The sequence below is a fragment of the Carassius gibelio genome, chromosome A11 (assembly GCF_023724105.1).
Source record: "Carassius gibelio isolate Cgi1373 ecotype wild population from Czech Republic chromosome A11, carGib1.2-hapl.c, whole genome shotgun sequence".
Lineage (NCBI taxonomy): Eukaryota > Metazoa > Chordata > Actinopteri > Cypriniformes > Cyprinidae > Carassius > Carassius gibelio.
The window spans coordinates 9,734,480-9,747,680 of NC_068381.1; positions in this window are offsets into that span (position 1 = coordinate 9,734,480).

Sequence of the window (13,201 nt, forward strand, 5' to 3'; positions counted from 1 at the left end):
TTAAAAGAGGGAAAAATCCTCAAGCTTATTTTCAAGGGGAGCAGAGGCGGAGTGTCTTAGGGCTGTGTCGAAAGACATCTGATGGAACGGAAGCATTGGCAGGCTTTGTTAGCTGGTCAGGTGGCACCCCATCATTCCACTCTGCAATGACCCCTAATGCAATAACCTTGACTTAGACTTGGACTACTCGGTTTTTTTTTTTTTTGGTTTTGACACACAAGAGTAACTTTATGCAGTGGCTGCAAAAAGTATTTCAGTGCTTAAACTATATAAATGTTATTTGCATTTAGATTAGAAAAAAAAAAACAAGTGGCATCAGCAAATAAATGAGCTTCTCTCAGAACTAACATTTTTAGTTTTTACGAACTTTTAACAAACTGGTTCCCAGGTCATTTTAGTGAAAATATTAAGTCAGGTTCACAGAGATGCCCTAGTAGAGTAATCACAAGTGCAGTTCATCACATTAACTAAGTGTGAAATGCCTTAAGTCTGACAACCAAAAAGGTTTGTTTGAATAGTATATCTACAATATATCAGATTTTGAAAAGTATATCTATTACTTTATCTTTTAAAACCTAACAAACTTCTTTTGACTGTGAATGTTTTGCTTATAAAGAATATTTGTGCTATCTTTTATTAAAACAAATGGCAATGTTATTTGATATGCTGTTATCTAATGCAATGACATTCGTATGTTTTAAGTGTAAAGATACTTTAAGTGGCCACTTATAATCTGACAACTTGCACAGATAGGTTGCACAGATTTTTTTCATTGTAGATGTAAAAATAATCACTAGTAAATAAGACCGATTCCTAGAAATGTGGAATAACTATGCAACAATGAAACACTGGTGCAATTCCTTGTCAAAGTGTGAAGTGTGCACTGAAAGAAACCACTTTCCTCTGAACAAAACACTGTTTTTGGAGAGAAGAAATCAGAGGATTGATGATCCTTAGCTGAAATTCATCTCCCACATTTGGCTGGGGTTCAAAAGCACAAATAACCATGCAAACTGCTGGCTCAATGATCAACATGTTGATTTCGGACACACCAGCTGTGCAGTATGTGGATGGTACAGTACTTCACGCATTGTAAACAGACTGAGGAGTTACATCCTGGGAGGCAAGATAAACCCCAATCAAAATATCCAGAATTTCTTACAAGAATACTGAAAAAAAAAAAAAAAAATCAGACTGTGTATTTGAAATACCAGGTTAAAAAGATATTGTCATAAAGTACTGCCATAGATTATATATACACCCACATATGTGTGAGTGTGTGTGAGTGTGTGTGAGTGCGCTCTTGTTTTTGTGACATATCAGGACACAACTCTGTATAATGACATGGGTATGACACAGGTATTACAAGGAAAGGGTGACTTATGAGGACATAACCCATGTCCCCATTTTTCAAAACGCTTATAAATCATACAGAATGAGTTTTTTTGAGAAAGTAAAAATGCACAAAGTTTCCTGTGAGGGTTAAGGTTAGGGAGCAGAAGGAGGGGGAGGAGTAGCAAAGTGGGCCAGGATGTGAAAGCAGCGTTTGCTCAGGATTGTAGAGGTAGAAGACACGAGCAAAGTATAATGAACGTAGATGAGAGATATTTAAATTAAAATATCGATTCAATTACAATTGTATCGATCCGATACAAATACCAGTGTTGGCATCGATACTATCAATATTTAGATCGATCTGCCCGCCCCTAATTGATAATAATAACAAATTAATAATGTTTATTTAAAAAAATATATATAAATAATTGATTTAATAGTGCATAAATCTATTAAAAAGGCTATAATCTGACACTTTAGTGCAAAATAAGTTCAATGATAATGGTAAAATTAACTTAACTCATTTCAAATTTACATTAATGCACAATCTTTAAGTCGAGACTACCTCAAGCAAGTCTACTGAAGGCCTGTCCTGCTGTCTGTCACCCTGGTAGTTTTTACACACACAATGCTGTCTTTCAGACACAGCCAACTTAGTCATTTCGAGGTGGGCAGCAACTGAGTAGTCTAAGGTTTAAACTGCTACCATTACTTTTTTCTGGGCCAGACCCGTATTGGAGAGAAAGAAACCCAATCTGAACCATTAGCCTGAGAGAATGCCTTCAAAATACATTCCAATCCATGCACAATGAGCGCACAACACTGTGATACATTCACATCTTTGAGGTTTCATTAAACAATTTACTTGCAATTGGCTGTGTTACTTGAGCTCACAGAAGCTGAAAGATCAACCTCAATGGTTTGTGTGCAGGGTGTAAATGCATTCGGATGTGATGTTGAATAAAATCATGTAAGGATTTGACTGAATGACTTGTCTTTAAAGAGATACAGAGCTGAGCGGAGTAAGCCATGCACATCAAGAGATAAATGAAATTAGCCAAACGACAATCTCAGAGAAAACAGGAATTGAGTAACAACCATTAACTTCCACTCGACATGTATCTCAACAATCAATTTTATGTACATCTGGCAGGTTCTCTTTAAAAAGAACATTTGTCTGTTCAGTAGCCTCAAACTTTCTTGGTGAATTAGCTTATGTAAGCAGGGTAATGGATTATGATGTTTTGAAACTGACAAGGCCATGAACTTCAGCTTGAAGACTTTTAAACCTTTCATAGTCATTCTCATAGTATATAACACGTTGTTCCACATCCTCTTCACAAATAATTGTGTTATGATTTCACTATTATTACCATAGGTTCAGTAAACATTATGCACTGTCTAATGGAAGGTGTGTGGAGTCTTTTAGCACAAAAGGTGAAGTTTGTCTTCAGAGCATATAACATGCCTTGGGCAAGCATTTCGCAAAAACCTCGGTGGAACAATAAACAAGACACTGGATCAGACAGAGTTAAAAATGTGAAACACAGATGAGTGTATCAGTGAGGTTTTGCAGTTGGAAATTCCCGTAGTGGCTTGGTGAACTCTTGTTAATGTATCACCTGCAAATAAAGGCACACTAATCAGGGTATTTAAAAAAATAAAAACGTCTTAGGGGTTTTCACACAAAGATGAATAAAGACATCGCACTAAACCACTTTCATCAGTCATCATCATTAAGGAAAATTTAAGATGTTACAACCTTACAATCCTTGGCCTGAATAATAAATCAAGGGTTAACTATAGGGTTAGTTTTTATCCCTAAAAAAAAAAAAAAGTCATCAAACATGTTCTTTTGGAACAAAAATAAAAAAGAAAGACATTTTGAAAACTGACTCGATGTGATTCAGTCAGTTATGTCCAATTATGTTCGTACTATTTTAGTAATATTTTATTTTATGTTCTGCAGGAGAAAGAGAGGCATTGATACATGTTTGGATCAACATGAGAGTCTGTTTTAAGTTTTAATTTTGAATGCTTAGTATCACGATAAAACATGTTCTTTTGTGACTTTAAAATAACTTTAATGACATTAATTTAAAATAAAATCCAGATGAGTTTCACTTAATTGCTATATACAAAAATTAAACACATACACACAATATACAGTACATAAGATAAAGCCCTATAGAATGTAATGTATGTTATGCTTTGATGCGACTGTGCATGTTAGGAATGCTTTTGACATTGCATGTCAAAACACAAAGCACAGTTTGTTAGCAAACCTAGATTTCATCTTTAAAACATTGCGATTTTGATTAATTTTTTATTTTTAAATCCCACTTGCTTTCTCAATAGTTTGCAAATGATTTTTCTTACTCGGATCTGATCTCCACACCTCATGTACACGTCACAACATGAATGTGCGTCTCGCTACTGTAATGCATCAGTGAAGTTTTGCCATCTTTCTGAAAAAATGCCTGTGAGAGAACTGCTTGTTTTGGTATTGCTCACCTGACAAAAGCAACTCTAAAAGGTGTGATGGGATCTTGCACGACTGCGGTGGATGAATGAGCTTGCAGACTGACGGACTGCGTAAGCCAGAATTCTGTCGGCTCGCATCATTATCCACAGATTGCCGCTTCTCTAAACATCACGGAAGAGCAATTTTTCTCCAGCCTCTGGGGAATAGCAAAAACAACAAGGGTTAATCAAGAGCTCATTGCTAATTAATACAATTCAGCACATTTCAACAATGGAGTTTCTCAAAGAACAAACTAAAAAGCCTGTTATAATGCAGGCCATGTCTTGCCTTTCTTATGTAGTGACATTTTCACTCCTGACATTTGCCTCATAATACAGTGTGCGCTGACATATGACATCAACACATTACATCAGTACTATACAACTGAATACAATGATAACTCAAAGACGCAAAACCAAACTGTCCTACACATCCAACAAAGAACACAGTCCCGGTGTCTCACAACATCTCAGGCCTTTTAAGTGGAGATAAGAGAGCATGAATGAAAGTATGTTTGTACTCAGGCAGTGCAGGTCATTGACTGGATGAGATGAGAATCACCCTTTTCCTTATCAGAGCCCTCAAAGCGAGCAGATCAGGCTGATAGGGAGGGTGCACACCTCCACAATGCCAGAGATTGCAAAAGACATGAGGGCAGTTGCAAAGACCAAATGTAAGAGGCACAGTCTCATGTAGCCACATTCCCTGTGTTTTCTGAGGTGAGACAGCAGCGCAGCTGAAACAATGCAACTCCAGTCATTCAGGTAGTGTGATTCACTTATGCGTAATATACTTAGGTACAAGCAACAAAATTCCACAGAACAGGAAGACGTGTGAAATATCATTATGATGTAAAAAAAAATAAATAAATGATATAAATCTCAATTATTCCTGTGATGCAAAGTTGAATTCAGCATCATTTACTCCAGTCTTCAGTGTCACACGATCCTTCAGAAATCAGTCTGATATGCAGATTCTGATATGAAGATACTGATTTATTATCAGTACTGGAAACTGTTGTGCTGCTTAATATTTATTTGGAAACAGTGATAATTTTTCAGGTTTCTTTGGTGAATAAAAAGTTTAAAAGAAGAGCATTTATTTAAAATAAAAAAAAATATGAATAAAAAGTTTAAAAGAAGAGCATTTATATAAAATAAAAATGGTTTCTAACAATATACACTACCGTTCAAAAGTTTGATGTCAGTAAATTTTTATTCTTTCTTTTTTTTTGAAAGAAATGAAAACTTTTATTCCGCAAGGAAGTGTTAAATTAAATGCTAGCAAAGATTTATATGATTAGACAATTTATATTTTGAATAAATTCTGTACTTTTTAACTTTTTATTCATCAAAAAAATCCAGAAAAAAAGTATTGCAGTTTCCAAAAAATATATTTGCCAGCTATTGCGAACACTGATATTTCTAAAAATAGATCAGCATAACAGAATGATTTCTTAAGGATCATGCGACACTTTATACTGGAGTAATGGCTGATGGAAATTCAGCTTTGCATCATATATATATATATATATATATACACATATACATCTATATATATATATATATATATATATATATATATATATATATATATATATATATATATATATATATATATACACATATACAGTGGGTACAGAAAATATTCAGACCCCCTTAAATTTTACCCTCTTTGTTATATTGCAGCCATTTGCTGAAATCATTTAAGTTCATTTTTTCCCCTCATTAATGTACACACAGCAAAACAGAAAAACACAGAATTGAGGACATTTTTGCAAATTTATTAAAAAAGAAAAACAATCACATGCAATATCACATGGTCCTAAGTATTCAGACCCTTTGCTGTGACGCTCATATATTTAACTCAGGTGCTGTCCATTTCTTCTGATCATCCTTGAGATGGTTCTACACCTTCATTTGAGTCCATCTGTGTTTGATTATACTGATTGGACTTGATTAGGAAAGCCACACACCTGTCTATATAAGACCTTACAGCTCACAGTGCATGTCAGAGCAAATGAGAATCATGAGGTCAAAGGAACTGCCAGAAGAGCTCAAAGACAGAATTGTGGCAAGGCACAGATCTGGCCGAGGTTACAAAAAAAAAATTCTGCTGCACTTAAGGTTCCTAAGAGCACAGTGGCCTCCATAATCCTTAAATTGAAGACATTTGGGATGACCAGAACCCTTCCTAGAGCTGGCCGTCCAACCAAACTGAGCTATCGGGAGAAGAGCCTTGGTGAGAGAGGTAAAGAAGCACCCAAAGATCACTGTGGCTGAGCACCAGCGAAGCAGTCGGGAGATGGGAGAAAGTTGTAGACAGTCAACCCTCCACCAGTCGGGCTTTATGGCAGAGTGGCCCGACGGAATACACTCTTCAGTGCAAGACACATGAAAGCCACCATGATGCTTGCTAAAAATCACCTGAAGGACTCTGGTCTGATGAGATCAAGATAGAACTTTTTGGCCTTAATTCTAAGCGGTATGTGTGGAGAAAACCAGGCACTGCTCATCACCTGTCCAATACAGTCCCAACAGTGAAGCATTGTGGTGGCAACATCATGCTGTGGGGGTGATTTTCAGCTGCAGGGACAGGACGACTGCTTTCAGTTGAGGGAAAGATGAATGCGGCCAAGAACAGGGATATCCTGGATGAAAACCTTCTCCAGAGTGCTCAGGACCTCAGACTGGGCTGAAGGTTCACCATCCAACAAGACAATGACCCTAAGCACACAGCAAAAATAACGACGGAGTGGCTTCACAACAACTCTGTGACTGTTCTTGAATGGCCCAGCCAGAGCCCTGACTTAAACCCAATTGAGCATCTCTGGAGAGACCTGAAAATGGCTGTCCACCAACGTTTACCAACCAACCTGACAGAACTGGAGAGGATCTGCAAGAAGGAATGGCAGAGGATCCCCAAATCCAGCTGTGGAAAACTTGTTGCATCTTTCCCAAAAAGACTCATGGCTGTATTAGATCAAAAGGGTGCTTCTACTAAATACTGAGCAAAGGCTCTGAATACTTAAGACCATATGATATTTCAGTTTTTCTTTTTTAATAAATGTGCAAAAATGTCAACAAATCTGTGTTTTGTCAATTTGCGGTGCTGCGTGTACATTAATGAGGGAAAAAAATGAACTTAAATGATTTTAGCATATGGCTGTAATGTATCAAAGAGCTAAAAATTTAAGGTGGTCTGAATACTTTCCTTACCCGTACCCACTGTTTATATATATATATATATATATATATATAAATCTTTACCTCAGTAGTGTCCATGACGTCCAAAAATAGGCCATTGGCAGGTCAGTGTCTGGACATCATCCTACGTGCTTTCAGTACCACTCCTAACAGGTGGTGTATTTTCCATGGCCTGCTTTGGAACACCACTTCCTGGGAACAACCCAATTTAGAGAAAATAACAAAACCACAGCTCTCAGGGGACATCCTCCAACTTCCAACCTTTTCCACACAGGTCTGAAAGGATGAGTCCAAACGTCACACACTACTTTGCTCATGCATTTACAAGAAAAGGAGGAGTTAGTGTTTCTTCTACTTTTGACACTTTTATGTTGCGGTTTTTATATAAAAATGAACACATATCGGCTTTACTTTCATTTCTGATCATACAGCAAAGAGTGAAAAAAAAAATGCACATAATTTCTGTATTTACGGTTTGACTATACAAATTTTCCACAAAGATCAACAATTTCGCCCTATTACAAAAAAAGTTTGATTAAAGATTAGTTTTTGCTTTTGTATCTCAAGCCAAATGCATGTAGAACGTGTGAAAATTTTGTTTATTTATAGAGTTAAAAATTATATTGAATAATAACAGTAAATACTAATAAAATAATTTGAAAATAAATATTTAAAAAATTATTTAAAAATAATGATAATAATAGTAAACACAACACACGAGATGTGGTGGAAATTTGACTTTTCCAGAACATTACTGTGTGGTTCGTCTGCTTAAACCACTGACTACCTGAGATTGCAGGGAATCTGTATTATGCTTACCATAATGAGCAGGAAATTTGAGTGGCCTCACCTGCTTTAATTTGAGGTGATGCAGTGATCTCGAAGCGCACACACACACTCTCACTAACTCTGATGCCTTTGTATCTCTTGGTGCTTTTGGTATTGGTGGGGCTCCCTCTAGTGGCCATGGTTTTTTAGAAGCTCGTGGTACAAACAAACATACATACATTCATGACATTGAGAGCAGAAAAAAACACTTAAGTAAGAGTAAGTAAAATAATAATAATCATCATAATAATGTGGTATACATCTGGAACAGATGATTTATGTACAGATTTGTGCATTATTTACTGCATATAGAGTTGTATAATAAAAAATATGTATATGCATTTACAGCAAGTATTTTAGAGGCAATACTTTCTGCATAAGCTGTTTAAAGCTAGAGATGATATGGGGGAGAAAAGTGCACAGATATCTGTCTTCCTAAGAGGAGAAGTGCAAACAGGTTGTGTCCGGGGTGAGAGGGGTCTCTGATGATGTTACCTGCCTGTTTCTTCACTCTAGAGTGGTAAAAGTCTTGAAGATTGGGCAGGCATACACATAAAATTATCTTTTCAGCTGTCCTAACAGTCCGTTGCAATCTTCTTATATCTGATTTGCTGGCTGACCCAAACCAGACAGTTAGAGAAGAATACAGAACCGACTTCCTAACCTGTGGAGGGTTGAACTTTTTCAAGTTGAAGGAAGTAGGCTACCTCTTTCACAGTGGAGTCGATGTGATTGTCCCACTTCAGGTCCTGTGAGATGGTGGTGCCCAGGAATATGAATGACTCAGTTTTGAGCGTGTTTAGCTTCAGGTTGTTGTGACTGCATCAGCCAGCCAGCTGCTCAACCTCTTGTCTGTAAGCAGACTCGTCGCCATCCTGGATGAGACTGATGACTGTGGTGTGTCTTCTGCAGACTTCAGGAGCTTGCTTGACAGAGGAGTCTTTAGAGTTGCAGTCATTCGTGTAGAGGGAGAAGAGCAGTGGGGAGAGCACACACCCCTGAGGAGCTCCAGTGATGATGGGGAAGGTTGTTGGATGTGAGCTTTCCCAGTCTCACTAGCTGTTGTCTGTCTGTCAGGAAGCTGGTGATCCACTGACAGTTGGGTACAGAGAGCTGTGTCAGTTTACAAACAGGATCCTTGCAAAAGTCCCTGATTTGTCCAGAAGTTGGAAGATGTAGAGCAGTGCCATGTTGACTGCATACAGGTTCAGCAAGGGTCCAGTAATGTCCTTCAGCTAGGCCAACACAAGCCTATCAAATGACTTTATGACCACAGACGTTAAAGCAACAGGTCTGTAGTCATTTAGCCCTGTGGTTTTTGGTTTCTTGGGCACAGGGATGATGGTGAAGCATTTGAAGCTGGAGGGGACTTCACAGCGCTCCAGTGATCTGTTGAAGATCAGTGTGAAGATGGATGCCAGCTGGACAGTACAGGCTTTGAGGCAGGCTGGAGAGACTGGGCCTTTGGCTTCCCTTATCTTCTTTTTCCTGAAGACTTTACGTACATCATCTTCACAGATCTTAAGTGCAGGCTGAGAAGCAGTAGGTGGGTTTGAAGGGGAGGGGGTTGATGGCTGTGTTGTGAGACAGTCAGAGGAGGTGTAGGGGGTGAGACCAGGCTTTTCAAACCATAAATGTATGCAGTTCGCTGGTGAAGATTAGCTTTATCAAGATCAGCGAGTCTGGGTTACACTGCTCTGTGCGTGTGATCTGATCAGCCAGCTGTTCTAGTGCCACATTCACAAACGAATAAAACGAATAAGAAGGCTTACAGTTAATACAGAAAGATTCCTTATATGTGCCGGACAAGCTGCAGCACACACAATGAATCCCTTTATTATCCAGGAATGTACTGTTTTACTGTAGACCACATTTTTTTTTAATAGATCATTTTAATTTCCTATAGGCCTACATAATTTTTTTAATTATCTACATTTATTTTATTTTATTTTATTTTATTTTATTTTATTTGAATTGATTATATTTTGAGAACTAAAGCAATGTGTGATTACTGGGCAATATGAAGTCCATGGAACATTCCAATCATAGACAGTTACAGTGTGTTTTCTAGTCATCAGTTTAACAAACACACATCTTATCACACAGATGTGTGTGTGGGGAAGCATTTTCAATATAGTATGGAAAACACAAGCAAGCATACCACTGTTTGTCCACAAGTTCTACCACAGCCGTGTTTGTCCATAAATCAGTGCCTGTTTCACAAACAGATATGCAGAAGCATGGATGCGCTGTTTACAGATATGATAATAAAATATTTAATGAGCAATTCCAAGTGTAGGGATCAGTCACAGGTCTTATATAAAAAAAAAACGCTCCTTTATAGTTCATGTTTCATACTTAAAATCATTACACTGCATAGGGATCAAAGGAAGCCATGCTGAAGCTGTTTGGATCACTTCTACAATATGAAAGCCCTTCTTAGTTATTCTTGGGTATTCTGCTTAGCACTAGCTCAATAATAAAACTGCATTTAGTGCACAGAGAATGCAATCAAGCCAAACATATTAAAAAGTAAAACCCGAAGGGCTTTGTTTTTGTTTTTTTCTCTCCATATTTTCTACCTCCAGATAAAGAAACAGGTTCCAAATACATGAGCATTTCTTTGAGTTGAGCCAATAGCACAGTGTTCTGTATTATGAATTGCACATAAGTAAATTGCAATTATTGAACCTAACAAAGGATATTTTTATTTGTCTAATGAGGCCCCTAATGTTAAATGATACTCATTTCCTAAAGTGGTAAAGATATATTAGGCCTTGCTTTAAAAAGAGATCTCTGAAGCCAGTGAAGTGCTCTCAGTCATTATCAGTTGGGTGTGTTGTGACATTTAGGAGGAAATAAAATGTTTTATGTCTTAAAAGTTCAGTGACATTTTAAAACAGAGTAATATGGAGATTTTTTTTTTCACACAATTCACTGCAATTTACTATTATTTCACCCCAATAGTTCAGACTAAATAAATTATATTATGTGCTATAAGTGGTGATGCATTTACTCATGGATGCTTTCACCTTTATGGTTTGAGTGAGAAACTATTTTTCTCCATTAATTAAAGATGGAATAGTTGAGAGAACAGGAATGGAATGTAGGTATAATGATGATCCATGAAACATGGAAAAAGCTAATAATTATTCACAAGCGTATTTGTGCTTAGAAAAACATTAGATATGAAAGGAAAATTGTTAAGATGATTTGCTGTTGGAAAACTTTTTGAGATGCATTCCATGAAGCTAAAAAAAAAATTAAATGACAGTAGTAACATTCTGGGTGTGTGTTTGCTGCTGTGTGTGTGCATTTGGATCGGATAAATGCAGAAGACAAGTTCTGAGTATGGGAGACCTAACTTGGCCACACATAACTTCACTTCACTGTTATTGAAAGGTTTTCTCTCTTTCATGGTGCATACTTATGCAAAAATATTAAAGCAAAACATATGAAACAGACTGACCTGGTAGTAGAACATATCCAGAGGTCAGCAGTTCTTATTATTCACTTATTTCATACGTTAACTTATTGCCGTTTACATAATTCAAATATTAATAATAATAATAATCTTCCACAGTCTCTATTTAGACCTGTATGCATTCAAAAAGACAACTGTGATGTTATAATTTTTCCCTCATTTTGGTTTTTAAAAAGTTATAAATATTATTCATAGAAAATACATAAAAAGAGAGAAAGGATAAGAGCGTATATGTGCATGGAAGTCAAAGTAACCTATCAGAAGATATTAAAAGATGATGTGATAAAAGACAAAAAAGCTTTAATAAATGTTTGCTCTCACAGATTCAGTGATGATGAATCAAAGCCCACCCAATGACTGATTGAATAACAAGCCTTCAGTACACCAGCAGAATGTTAAGTTATATTGGGCCATATATATATTTTATATTTATATATATATATATTTTTTTTTTTAGAAAGTAAAAATGCACAAAGTTTCTTGTGGGGGTTAGGGTTAGTTTTAGGGTTGGTGTAGGGCCATAGAATATACAGTTTGTACAGTATAAAAACCATTACGCCTATGGGATGTCCCCACTTTCACAAAAACAAACGTGTGTTTGTGTGCGTGTGTGAATGTATACAGTGGATATAGAAAATAATTACCCCCCTTTAAAATAATACAATTTTGTTGCTTTGCAGCCTAAAATGAAGATGCGCACAGTTTTTGTTTTATCAAGCTATAACTCTTTTTTTTTTTTTTTATTAGTATGGCACGCTCCAAATGGTTTTGATAGCAGATAAATGGTTTCCATTGTGTAATAGGCTTTTCTAGTCATAATACCATCTTGTATCTCTTAAAAAAAGAAAGAAAAAAAAACAGGCTTGTAAAAATTAGGGGATTTTTTCTTTTTTGCTCCGCTATGGCCCTCTCCAAGAATAATATTTCACTACCTCCACTGAAATTGATTGAAAGAGATACAAATCAAATAGGAGCCCTGACTCACTGTTTAAATCGGACACAATTTGACTTTACTCTAGCTGTATTTCAGATGAATTATGGATTATTGCAAAACACAAAGGTATGCTTGAAAGTAATATTGTGTAATAAATAAATGCATTGTGAGGAAGATAAAACAGATAATCCCTGTTTAATTAAAACAACAACAAACCAATGGATTATTCTCACGCATAGGGTTTACTATGAATAACCATATATCAAAACTCTCTAGACAAAAAACAAGATAGCCAAAATGACTACCCTTAATCAAGAGCTGAATCTTTATCTTTGTTTTATTACAGTTGTTGGTCCTAGAAGATACTGACACCCTACAGTAGGTCAGAGATTTGATCTCTGTGCTTTCTGATGTTCTTATACAAGCACTATATTTTTGCTCATGCTGGAATGGAAAATGTGAGCGTATAGTATTTGATGGGCTGACACTGAAACAGGTTACGCAAGTGTGTTGTGCAAGTGAACATTCCTTCAACCGCCACAGGATAGTAATTAAATAAACATACTACCCTTTACAGCAAATCCCTCTCTCTTTATGATCCGAGCATTATTATAATTCTGTCTCAGTGGATTTAGAAAAATCAACATCGAAGATAAGTGTAAGGCATCTTGCCATTTTCAAACTTTCCTTCAAAACAAAGAAAACATTTGTTTTAAATCATTTAATTATGGCTGTCTATAGGACAATAATGGACTCAAATATACAAAGAGTTTAAAGAGTTTATCTGTATGTTTTTGGTGTATTTTCTGGACACATGCTTTTTTTTTTCTTTTTTTTTTTGCATTTATATTTTGATTGGTAATAAGGGGTAACATAAAACAGCAAAACTG